The 12,806-nt window shown below is 47.2% G+C and overlaps 1 protein-coding gene and 1 long non-coding RNA gene across 2 annotated transcripts in view; both read left to right on the forward strand.

Annotated features, from left to right (window-relative positions):
• The window catches only part of LOC134204348 (CCR4-NOT transcription complex subunit 6-like), a 642,731-nt gene that overhangs the window by 291,662 nt on the left and 338,263 nt on the right, over positions 1–12,806 (forward strand). The window lies entirely within an intron of this gene.
• LOC134204391 (uncharacterized) lies at positions 10,943–11,366 on the forward strand. The gene is made up of 2 exons (XR_009977863.1): positions 10,943–11,085; positions 11,184–11,366. It is a non-coding gene; the product is annotated as an uncharacterized LOC134204391 (long non-coding RNA).

Raw genomic sequence — 12,806 nt, forward strand, 5'->3', positions numbered from 1 at the left:
ACTTAAAGGTTAAACGTTTACAATGATTGGTTTTTGAATTCATTTTATTTCACAATTCCGAAGCGATGAAGGAAAATTCCAACTTTATTGTGGCGCCCTTATTCCGCTGCCGTGATCAACATTCACCGGCGAGACGAGCGTGCGGTTGCGCGATCCGGTCCCGTTTCTGGAAAAGGTCTGGTTTTTCACGCCGTCCAATTTATTCGAAACGATCCGAGAGCCGCCGAGCCCGCGCGAGGGTGCAGCGCAGTAGTTGAGGCTGGAAACTTCACGGAGGATGATTTCACTTTCGCTTTCGTAGCCCCAGTCAGTCAGCCAACCGGCCACGGCCAGCCTGCCAGCCAGCAGCATCATGTTTGCTTGCAGAGAGATCAAAACTGTTGCTGCTGCTGTGTGTTGCGGGTTGCTTGACTGGGTGAACCAACAACCACACGTGTAGGGACCCCTGCTGCTGCTGCGGGTAAAGGGACGAAAGGGAACCCTGAAGGAGACCGAACTCGATAGTTGCGCTCGAAGTTGTCGCCGCGTGGTTTTGTCGTCTGTCGCGTCGGACGCACGCTGGCTGTCGGCGGAGGTTACTTTCACTTTCGCTTTTTTCGCCTAAGTACATCTCATCCATATTGCGTTCCCATATCGGTTCAACTGGGTTTCTCATCGTGACAATTTGTGCGTAAGTTATGGTAATTTTTCGCGAACCGGTTGGAGGTGATTGATAAGATTTGACACGATTTTGTTGTTATTACAATTTATTTTTGTTAACGAATATTAGTTGAGCATTTTTGCACCTTCTATCGTTTTGTTTCGCAATATTCAGTGGCCCGTTATTGTTGTTATTGTTGCATCCAATTGGATTTACTCACTCACTTTTTATGGCAAAAATCCGCACAACCGTGCGCCAGCAATGTAAAAAACTGATCCCGGCAAAAATGATATTAATCTAAGTAAAAACATATTTGCTGGGCCACAGCTGTGCGAATCTCGGCAAAAGTTTACTGAATTGCTGTGATCCCGGTAAAAAATAAAGTGTGTATGGATGATGGTTTTCAAAAAGTCAATAGTTATCCAAGAGTTCATAGAGGCCGTACACTGATTACGAAAGGCCTTAGAGGAAGGGGACGTATCATTTTCTCACGCTTTATACAAATAAAGTTATGGGGAAGGGGATTAAAAACCAGGAAAATCTTTTACGCAATTAATGAACGGCACCATAGTTTTAATCCCCGGGGTAAAAGTAGCTACATCCTGCAGAATAGGCGCCAACTTAAGGGGGTGAGGAACTCAATAATTATCTAAAGGGGCAAAGTATCATTTCTCCCCCACCCCTTTCCCTTTGATTTTGCCTTCAAAAGTTCATTTTCGTAAATTATCCATAAAATAGCATATTGTTGCAACGGTCGATTCAAACAGCTACCAGCAGAGTGCAAAATAATCGCGATGTTTGTCAAAATTCGGACCGAAGTTGCTTAATGAAGATTTTTTTTAGCTCTGGCTACTAGACTACTAAATAGTGAACTGAACTACACATCCAATATATTTTTTTAAATTTATTTTGGATGTGCAGTTCATGCTTGCGACCATAAAAACCATTTATGACGCAGGGAGAGCATTATTTGTTCATTGCTTAGCTCAATTATTAAACTTGAATAAACAAGACACCATCAAACCTATTCCTGCCTGTAGGGATACATTAACCATGATTAAGGACAGTGTTGGTAGAATTATAATCAAATCTCAAGGATTCATGAACGAGCTAACTCGCTTGCGATTCAGTAGAGAGAGCATCGCGCTTTTTTCTCGGACAGAATCGCAGCGCTTCTCTCTTCTGACGGAACTTCCGAAGGAGTTCCTGAAGGAACTTCTGAAGGAGTTCATGACGGAACTTCCGAAGGAGTTCCTGACGGAACTTCCAAAGGAATTCCTGACGGAACTTCCAAAGGAATTCCTGACGGAACTTCCGAAGGAGTTCTTGACGGAACTTCCGAAGGAGTTCCTGACGGAACTTCCGAAGGAGTTCCTGACGGAACTTCCGAAGGAGTTCCTGACGGAACTTCCGAAGGAGTTCCTGACGGAACTTCCGAAGGAGTTCCTGACGGAACTTCCGAAGGAGTTCCTGACGGAACTTCCGAAGGAGTTCCTGACGGAACTTTCGAAGGCATTCCTGACTGAGCTTCCGAAGGAATTCCTGACGGAACTTCCGAAGGGATTCCTGACGGAACTTCCGAAGGAATTCCTGATGGAACTTCCAAAGGAATTCCTGACGGACCTTCCGAAGGAGTTCCTGACGGAACTTCCGAAGGAGTTCCTTACAGAACTTCCGAAGGAGTTCCTGACGGAACTTCCGAAGGAGTTCCTGACGGAACTTCCGAAGGAGTTCCTGACGGAACTTCCGAAGGAGTTCCTGACGGAACTTCCGAAGGAGTTCCTGACGGAACTTCCGAAGGAGTTCCTGACGGAACTTCCGAAGGAGTTCCTTACAGAACTTCCGAAGGAGTTCCTGACGGAACTTCCGAAGGAGTTCCTGACGGAACTTCCGAAGGAGTTCCTGACGGAACTTCCGAAGGAGTTCCTTACAGAACTTCCGAAGGAGTTCCTGACGGAACTTCCGAAGGAGTTCCTGACGGAACTTCCGAAGGAGTTCCTGACGGAACTTCCGAAGGAGTTCCTGACGGAACTTCCGAAGGAGTTCCTGACGGAACTTCCGAAGGAGTTCCTGACGGAACTTCCGAAGGAGTTCCTGACGGAACTTCCGAAGGAGTTCCTGACGGAACTTCCGAAAGAGTTCCTGACGGAACTTCCGAAGGAGTTCCTGACGAACTTCCGAAAGAGTTCCTGTCGTGACTTCCGAAGGAGTTATTGACGGAAGTTCCGAACAAGCTCGTGACGGAACTTCCGAAGAAGCTCGTGACGGAACTTCCAAAGAAGCTCGTGACGGAACTTCCGAAGAAGCTCCTGACGAATCTTCTGAAGAAGCTCCTAATGGAACTTCCGAAGAAGCTCCTGACGGAACTACCGAAGAAGCTCCTGACTGAACTTCCGAAGAAGCTCCTGACGGAATTTCCGAAGGAGTTCCTGACGGAACTTCCGAAGGAGTTCCTGACGGAACTTCCGAAGAAGTTCCTAACGGAACTTCCGAAGGAGTTCCTGACGGAACTTTCGAAGAAGTTTCTGACGGAACTTCCGAAGAAGTTTCTGACGGAACTTCCGAAGGAGTTCCTGACGGAACATCCGAAGGAGTTCCTGACGGAACATCCGAAGGAGTTCCTGACGGAACATCCGAAGGAGTTCCTGACGGAACTTCCGAAGTAGTTCCTGACGGAACTTCCGAAGTAGTTCCTGACGGAACTTCCGAAGGAGTTCCTGACGGAACTTCCGAAGGAGTTCCTGAATAAGCTTCCGAAGGAATTCCTGATGGAGGTCCTAAGGTGTTCCTAACGGAACTTCCGAAGGTGTTCCTAACGGAACTTCATATGGAGTTCCTTGCGCAACTTCTGACTGACGGAACTTCGGAAGGAGTTCCCGACGGAACTTCGGAAGGAGTTCCCGACGGAACTTCGGAAGGAGTTCCCGACGGAGCTTCCAAAGGAGTTCCTGACGGAACTTCCGAAGGAGTTCCTGACGGAACTTCCGAAGATGTTCCTGACGGAACTTCCGAAGGAGTTCCTGACGGAACTTCCGAAGGAGTTCCTGACGGAACTTCCGAAGGAGTTCCTGACAGAACTTCCGAAGGAGTTCCTGACGGAACTTCCGAAGGAGTCCCTGACGGAACTTCCGAAGGAGTTCCTGACGGAACTTCCGAAGGAGTTCCTGACGGAACTTCCGAAGGAGTTCCTGACGGAACTTCCGAAGGAGTTCCTGACGGAACTTCCGAAGGAGTTCCTGACGGAACTTCCGAAGGAGTTCCTGACGGAACTTCCGAAGGAGTTCCTGACGGAACTTCCGAAGGAGTTCCTGACGGAACTTCCGAAGGAGTTCCTGACGGAACTTCCGAAGGAGTTCCTGACGGAACTTCCGAAGGAGTTCCTGACGGAACTTCCGAAGGAGTTCCTGATGGAACTTCCGAAGGAGTTCCTGACGGAACTTCTAAAGGAGTTCCTGACGGAACTTCCGAAGGAGTTCCTGACGGAACTTCCGAAGGAGTTCCTGACGGAACTTCCGAAGGAGTTCCTGACGGAACTTCCGATGGAGTTCCTGACGGAACTTCCGAAGGAGTTCCTGACGGAACTTGCGAAGGAGTTCCTGACGGAACTTGCGAAGGAGTTCCTGACGGAACTTCCGAAGGAGTTCCTGACGGAACTTTCGAAGGAGTTCCTGACGGGACTTCCGAAGGAGTTCCTGACGGGACTTCCGAAGGAGTTCCTGACGGAACTTCCGAAGGAGTTCCTGACGGAACTTCCGAAGGAGCTCCTGACGGAACTTCCGAAGGAGCTCCTGACGGAACTTCCGAAGGAGCTCCTGACGGAACTTCCGAAGGAGTTCCTGACGGAACTTCCGAAGGAGTTCCTGACGGAACTTCCGAAGGAGTTCCTGACGGAACTTCCGAAGGAGTTCCTGACGGAACTTCCGAAGGAGTTCCTGACGGAACTTCCGAAGGAGTTCCTAACGGAACTTCCGAAGGAGTTCCTAACGGAACTTCCGAAGGAGTTCCTAACGGAACTTCCGAAGGAGTTCCTGACGGAACTTCCGAAGGAGTTCCTGACGGAACTTCCGAAGGAGTTCCTGACGGAACTTCCGAAGGAGTTCCTGACGGAACTTCCGAAGGAGTTCCTGACGGAACTTCCGAAGGAGTTCCTGACGGAACTTCCGAAGTAGTTCCTGACAGAACATCCGAAGTAGTTCCTGACAGAACATCCGAAGGAGTTCCTGACGGAACTTCCGAAGGAGTTCCTGACGGAACTTCCGAAGGAGTTCCTAACGGAACTTCCGAAGGAGTTCCTAACGGAACTTCCGAAGGAGTTCCCAACGGAACTTCCGAAGGAGTTCCCAACGGAACTTCCGAAGGAGTTCCCAACGGAACTTCCGAAGGAGTTCCCAACGGAACTTCCGAAGGAGTTCCCAACGGAACTTCCGAAGGAGTTCCCAACGGAACTTCCGAAGGAGTTCCTAACGGAACTTCCGAAGGAGTTCCTAACAGATCTTCCGAAAGAGTTCCTGTCGTGACTTCCGAAGGAGTTCTTGACGGAAGTTCCGAAGAAGCTCGTGATGGAACTTCCGAAGAAGCTCCTGATGGAACTTCCGAAGAAGCTCCTGATGGAACTTCCGAAGAAGTTCCTGATGGAACTTCCGAAAAAGCTCCTGACGGAACTTCCGAAGAAGCTCCTGACTGAACTTCCGAAGAAGCTCCTGACGGAACTTCCTAAGGAGTTGTCGCACACCGTTAGAACGTCTTTATTTGGGGCCTTCACCAAGACGACATCCATTTGTGCGGATAGCATAAAGTCAGCTACAAGTATCTCTGCTGATTAGCGTTCAATCCCGGAAGCATCGGATGGTCGTTTCAATATCCTGCAAAGCGTTGCACTCTTAGTTGCTTATTTCGAAGCAACTTCCGAAGGAGTTCCTGACGGAACTTCCGAAGGAGTTCCTGACGGAACTTCCGAAGGAGTTCCTGATGGAACTTCCGAAGGAGTTCCTGACGGAACTTCTAAAGGAGTTCCTGACGGAACTTCCGAAGGAGTTCCTGACGGAACTTCCGAAGGAGTTCCTGACGGAACTTCCGAAGGAGTTCCTGACGGAACTTCCGAAGGAGTTCCTGACGGAACTTCCGATGGAGTTCCTGACGGAACTTCCGAAGGAGTTCCTGACGGAACTTGCGAAGGAGTTCCTGACGGAACTTGCGAAGGAGTTCCTGACGGAACTTCCGAAGGAGTTCCTGACGGAACTTTCGAAGGAGTTCCTGACGGGACTTCCGAAGGAGTTCCTGACGGGACTTCCGAAGGAGTTCCTGACGGAACTTCCGAAGGAGTTCCTGATGGAACTTCCGAAGGAGCTCCTGACGGAACTTCTGAAGGAGCTCCTGACGGAACTTCCGAAGGAGCTCCTGACGGAACTTCCGAAGGAGTTCCGGACGGACCTTCCGAAGTAGTTCCTGACGGGACTTCCGAAGGAGTTCCTGACGGAACTTCCGAAGGAGTTCCTGACGGAACTTCCGAAGGAGTTCCTGACGGAACTTCCGAAGGAGTTCCTGACGGAACTTCGAAGGAGTTCCTGACGGAACTTCGAAGGAGTTCTGACGGAACTTCCGAAGGAGTTCCTGACGGAACTTCCGAAGGAGTTCTGACGGAACATTCGAAGGAGTTCCTGACGGAACTTCCGAAGGAGTTCCTGACGGAACTTCCGAAGGAGTTCCTGACGGAACTTCCGAAGGAGTTCCTGACGGAACTTCCGAAGGAGTTCCTGACGGAACTTCCGAAGGAGTTCCTGACGGAACTTCGAAGGAGTTCCTGACGGAACCTTCGAAGGAGTTCCTGACGGAACTTCGAAGGAGTTTCTGACGGAACTTCCGAAGGAGTTCCTGACGGAACTTCCGAAGGAGTTCCTGACGGAACTTCCGAAGGAGTTCCTGACGGAACTTCCGAAGGAGTTCCTGACGGAACTTCCGAAGGAGTTCCTGACGGAACTTCCGAAGTAGTTCCTGACAGAACATCCGAAGTAGTTCCTGACAGAACATCCGAAGGAGTTCCTGACGGAACTTCCGAAGGAGTTCCTGACGGAACTTCCGAAGGAGTTCCTAACGGAACTTCCGAAGGAGTTCCTAACGGAACTTCCGAAGGAGTTCCTAACGGAACTTCCGAAGGAGTTCCTAACGGAACTTCCGAAGGAGTTCCTAACGGAACTTCCGAAGGAGTTCCTAACGGAACTTCCGAAGGAGTTCCTAACGGAACTTCCGAAGGAGTTCCTAACGGAACTTCGAAGGAGTTCCTAACGGAACTTCGAAGGAGTTCCTAACGGAACTTCGAAGGAGTTCTAACGGAACTTCGAAGGAGTTCCCAACGGAACTTCCGGAGGAGTTCCTAACGGAACTTCGGAGGTTCCTAACGGAACTTCGAAGGAGTTCCTAACGGAACTTCGAAGGAGTTCCTAACGGAACTTCGAAGGAGTTCCTAACGGAACTTCGAAGGAGTTCTAACAGATCTTCCGAAAGAGTTCCTGTCGTGACTTCCGAAGGAGTTCTTGACGGAAGTTCCGAAGAAGCTCGTGACGGAACTTCCGAAGAAGCTCCTGACGGAACTTCCGAAGAAGCTCCTGACGGAACTTCCGAAGAAGCTCCTGACGGAACTTCCGAAGAAGCTCCTGACGGTACTTCCGAAGAAGCTCCTGACGGTACTTCCGAAGAAGCTCCTGGCGGAACTTCCTAAGGAGTTGTCGCACACCGTTAGAACGTCTTTATTTGGGACCTACACCAAAACGACATCCATTTGTGCGGATAGCATAAAGTCTGCTACAAGTATCTCTGCTGATTAGCGTTCGATCCCGGAAGCATCGGATGGTCGCTTCAATATCCTGCAAAGCGTTGCACTCTTAGCTGCTTATTTCGAGACGGAACTTCCGAAGGAGTTTCTGGCGAAATTTGCGGAGGAGTCTCAGACGGAACTTCCGAAGGAACTTGTGATGGAACTTCGTAAAGGTCTAGTAACGGAACTTCCAAAGGAGTTCCTGATGAAACTTCAGAAGTAGTTTCTGACGGAACTTGCGAATGAGTTCCTGACGGTTCTACCGAAGCAATTTCTGACAGAACTTCCAAAGGAGTTTCTGACGGAACTTCCGAATGAGTTTCCGTCGTGACTTCCGAAGGAGTTCTTGACGGAACCTCCGAAGCAATTTCTGACGAAACTTCCAAAAGACTTCTTGATGGAACTTTCGAAGGAGTTCCTGACGAAACATCGGAAGGAGTTCCTCACGGGAACTTCCGAAGGAGCTACACACGGAACTTCCGAAGGACTTCCTCGCAGAACTTTCGAAGGAGTTTCTCACGGAACTTCTGCAGGACTTCCTCACGAAACTTCTGAAGGACTTCCTCGTGGATTTACCGAAAGACTTCTTTACGGAACATCCGAAGGACTTCCTCACGGATCTTCCGAATGAGTTCCTGACGGAACTTCCGAATTATTTCCTGACGGAACTTCCGAAGGATTTCCTGGCGGAAGTTCCGAAAAAGTCTCGGACGGAATTAACGAAAGAGTACTTAACAGATGTTCCGAAAGAGTTTCTGACGGAACTTCCTGACAAAACTTCCAAAGGAGTTCCTGCGGTGCCTCCGAACCAGATCCTGACACAACTTCTGAAGGAGATCCTGACGGAACTTCCAAAGGAGATCCTGACGGAACTTCCGAAGGAGTTCCTGACGGAACTTACGAAGGAGATCCTGACCAGGCTTGTAAAATGTCATCTGCATGTCATTTGACTAATTTGTTCATAACTTTCTTCAGAAGTAAAATTTACATCATAATTTTAGATGTACTCATAACGCTTGAGTAGGGCTTTATTTTTGTTCAAGGGTGCATTGCTCTAAATATAACATTCAAGGCCGGAGAGTGAAAACTCTCCAAAATGTCACGTGTCATTTGACATAATGTCATTTGAATGACATTTTGCCTCCCACGCCCCAGATTACATATTTACAGCAATGTCTTATTAGACAAAGTTATAGGCACATTTAAGCGCTATAAGTTCGTCATACATCAAGAATCAATAGCTAACTTCTAAAAAAAGTTCTGGGAAAATTTTACAAACGAATGCAAATGACATTTTACAACACTGATCCTGACGGATCTTGCGAAGGAGTTCCAGATGGACCTTTCGAAGGAGTTCCAGACGGAACTTTCGAAGGAGTTCCAGAGGGAACTTACGAAGGAGTTCCAGACGGAACTTCCGAAGGAGTTCCTGCCGGAACTTCCAAAGGAGTTCCAGACGGAACTACCGAAGGAGTTCCAGACAGAACTTCCGAAGGAGTTCCAGACGGAACTTCCGAAGGAGTTCCTGCCGGAACTTCCGAAGGAGCTCCTGCCGGAACTTCCGAAGGAGTTCCTGCCTGAACTTCCGAAGGAGTTCCTGCCTGAACTTCCGAAGGAGTTCCTGCCGGAACTTCCGAAGGAGTTCCTGACGGAACTTCCGAAGGAGTTCCAGACGGAACTTCCGAAGGAGTTCCAGACGGAACTTCCGAAGGAGTTCCAGACGGAACTTCCGAAGGAGTTCCAGACGGAACTTCCGAAGGAGTTCCAGACGGAACTTCCGAAGGAGTTCCAGACGGAACTTCCGAAGGAGTTACAGACGGAACTTCCGAAGGAGTTACAGACGGGACTTCCGAAGGAGTTCCAGATGGAACTTCGGAAGGAGTTCGAGATGGAACTTCCGAAGGAGTTCCAGATGGAACTTCCCAAGGAGTTCCAGACGGAACTTCCGAAGAAGTTCCTGACGGAACTTTCGAAAGAGTTCCAGACGGAATTCCCGAAGGAGTTTCAAACGGAACTTCCGAAGGAGTTCCTCACTGAACTTCCAAAGGACTTCCTCACAGAACTTTCGAAGGAGTTCCTCACATAACTTCCAAAGGACTTCCTCACGGAACTTCCTATGAAGTTCCCCACGGAACTTCCGAAAGAGTTCTTCACGGAATTCCGAATATGTTTCTCATGGAATTCCGAAGAAGTTCATCACGTAAGTTCTGAAGAAGTTTCTTACGGAAGTTCCGAAGGAGTTCCTCACGGAACTTCCGATGGATTTCCTCACGGGGCCTCCGAAGGATTTTCTCACGAAGCTACCGAAATAGTTCCTGATGGAATTTCCGAAGGAGTGATATCTGGACATCCAATCAGATTAGTCAACGGACTAAAATTCGAATATGACGTGAAATATGTGTTGTCACTTGTCGGACCCAGAAGCTATAAGTATTTACAACCGATGTCAGCTGTTTGTAATTCGGGCCTGGTGGCCTATCCACTGCATCTCGAATCCATCGATGATGCTATCAGAAACCGGTAACAGAAATTTGTACACTTTTCTGTGGATGGTTTGGACTAGAAGACATCTTTGGCTGCGGAATTGTTGTTAGCAAACCGTCGACACCCATCATATATTATCTCGATCTTCAATAAAACCGGAATTAGCTGTGTTGCATAGATTAGTTTGTGTCGACTTAAATGCTATACAAACGGTGTACGATTCAATGAAATCTACCGGTCTAATTTCTTTACCGGCAAAATATAATCATCTGGTTATCACCGTTTATCTCCAACTCTATCACATCCTTCCACCGGAAAGTATCAATCGCGCACCAAACACCAACCATACCTACAATGGTGGTATTTATCTCGAAATGATATGTGAGTGTGCAATTTCTCTAAATTATAATACAAATAAACACCGCATCGCTGCAGCAGCCGCAGCGCGCGCCGCAGGAAAGATACACCGTCCGAGTAGCGTTGTTGCCGGGAGTTATTACCTGCTAACCACGAACGATGCACGCCGCGAGAGCAGCACCACCTCAGCGTGCATCCTGTCGTAGGTTTGCCCTTTACTGCGCGCTCGCGCGCACGGTTGCTTCACCACTTCTACCTCGACGGTTGCTGGTTGTCGGATCACAGCTCACGTCACGTCGCTCGCACTGACCAGCAGTGACGCGAGTTACGAGTGAAAGGCAATCCCTATCAATCGTGGTTTGTGGTAGGTAGGTAGGTAGGTGGTAACATGACGAGGCTCGATTGCGGATCTCTGCTTTGGCTACGAGCGCGAGGGGCAGCTATTCAATGTCGGATCGGAGCAGCTTTCCTCGGGGGGATGTTGCTGGAATTGATTTGTTTCGACGAATTGGACGAAGGTTTCGGATTGATTCGTCTCCGTAGTCTTCTTCACGAACGGCGGCCGGTGTAATTCGTGAAACTAAATATAGGGTTGGCTGCAAACGAGTTGCGCGAGTCGACGTCGTCGGTTTGATGGAAGTGTTATGAAACCGAAAAGGTGATGATTGTTCTCGACGGCAACGATGCCGTGCGGTGCGAGTGGAAACCCATAATAGGATTGTGGCTTTTTTCGTTCGGGGCTGTCGTCACGAAATGTCCGCTCCCAAGAGGAGGGCCTGTGTCTATGATTACGGTGATGAGGTGTCTAATCATAATAATTAGTTAGAAATCCGAGTCGATTATCAAACTTGAAAATAATGTCTGAATTTCTTCTCTGTTTTTTTTTCACAGGTATGGTCCCGTTAGCCTAATATCGAGTCATGGAGTTTTGTGCAGAATTCTCACGTGAGCAGAACCGAAACAGATTCGGCAACTGTTAGCCGAATTATTAACCTCCATAATAAATGGACAATGTCCATTGTACATGCTTTCAATAAAATTGAACAATTGAATTTCATATTCTGTAAATAATAACCGTTATTTCTTATGTTGGATGAAAGATACCTAGAAACTGTTTGGTTATCCATGGTGATTGAATATTTCATGAAAGACTCAAATGCTATATAAGGCAGAAACCTAAAACTTCATAAACATTCTTTCGTCGAATGAGATAAAACTAAGCAGCATCATCCATATGGAATAGAATGTTTATCATCCAAAACATCCAAATGTATGCAGTGTTGGTACTTGTTTCGTAAAACTGTAATGTGAACTTCTTCCAAAAGACTCATTATTGTCAGATACATAAAGATTAGTTTCCAACTTCTCCACTTTTACGCGTTGGTACGTTTTTCAGTCGAACGTTTATCTCACGATGCTTGCTGATTTGGATAATTGTCACGACTAAAATGAATTTTGCATCGAAATCCGTATACTATTTTGAAGTTGTGGAATATAACACCTGGTTTTCGGTTACATAATACTCCCCTCCTTAGCCGTGCGGTAAGACGCGAGGCTACAAAGCAAGACCATGCTGAGGGTGGCTGGGTTCGATTCCAGGTGCCGGTCTAGACAATTTTCGGATTGGAAATTGTCTCGACTTCCCTGGGCATGTTGTATCATCGTGTTAGCCTCATGATATACAAATGCAAAAATGGTAACTTGGCTTATAAACCTCGCAGTTAATAACTGTGGAAGTGCTTAATTAAAACTGAGCTACGAGGCGGCTTTGTCCCAGTGTGGGGATGTAATGCCAATATGAAGAAGAAGAAGAAGAATACTCATAATAACACTCATTTGGATAAAAATTTCTCCAATAATCAAGTGCAATAAAGTTCTGATGTCGCAACACAAAGAAAATAAATTAAATATGGCTATTGGAAGCGAATCTGAACGTTTCCTAGGTTATCTCCTCACCATAATTACCAAATTTTTAAATCCGTTCATCCCTGATATAAGAGGTCCATATTGCTAGAATGCTTACCGCATACCAAATCGGGGCAGATACGAGGGAAAAATATCATCAGACATGCAATATTTGTATATGCGTTGAGGATATTATTAGTGAATGGTGACTGTCAATAAACAAATCTTTCCACGCTTTCCACACTGACAGCAACTATATTTAAGCGATACTTCAAGTTGAAAACAATTGAAGGTGAATATCGTTTCGTGGCTAAATAGCCAATCAAAACTTACATTTAATAGTGCCTATTGATGAAAGAATCTGTATACAGGGTGGTCACAGATTTTCAAATTCCCAGTTTTTCCCCTTTTCCTGATAAATTTTGTCAAATTTTACTGGTTTTTATTTAACTTTTATTTAAAAAAAACAACTTAATTCACCGAGTAGTGATACTGCCTTTCTCGCATTTAGCCAAGACACCAACCTTATATGGTGAATATGGTTCGATTTACCATCTTCTTTATAACTTTTAAATGCTTCGGTCGATCGTTTTAAAATTCAATAGTGTT

Source organism: Armigeres subalbatus, chromosome 1, assembly GCF_024139115.2.
Source record: "Armigeres subalbatus isolate Guangzhou_Male chromosome 1, GZ_Asu_2, whole genome shotgun sequence".
Taxonomy (NCBI): Eukaryota; Metazoa; Arthropoda; class Insecta; order Diptera; family Culicidae; genus Armigeres; species Armigeres subalbatus.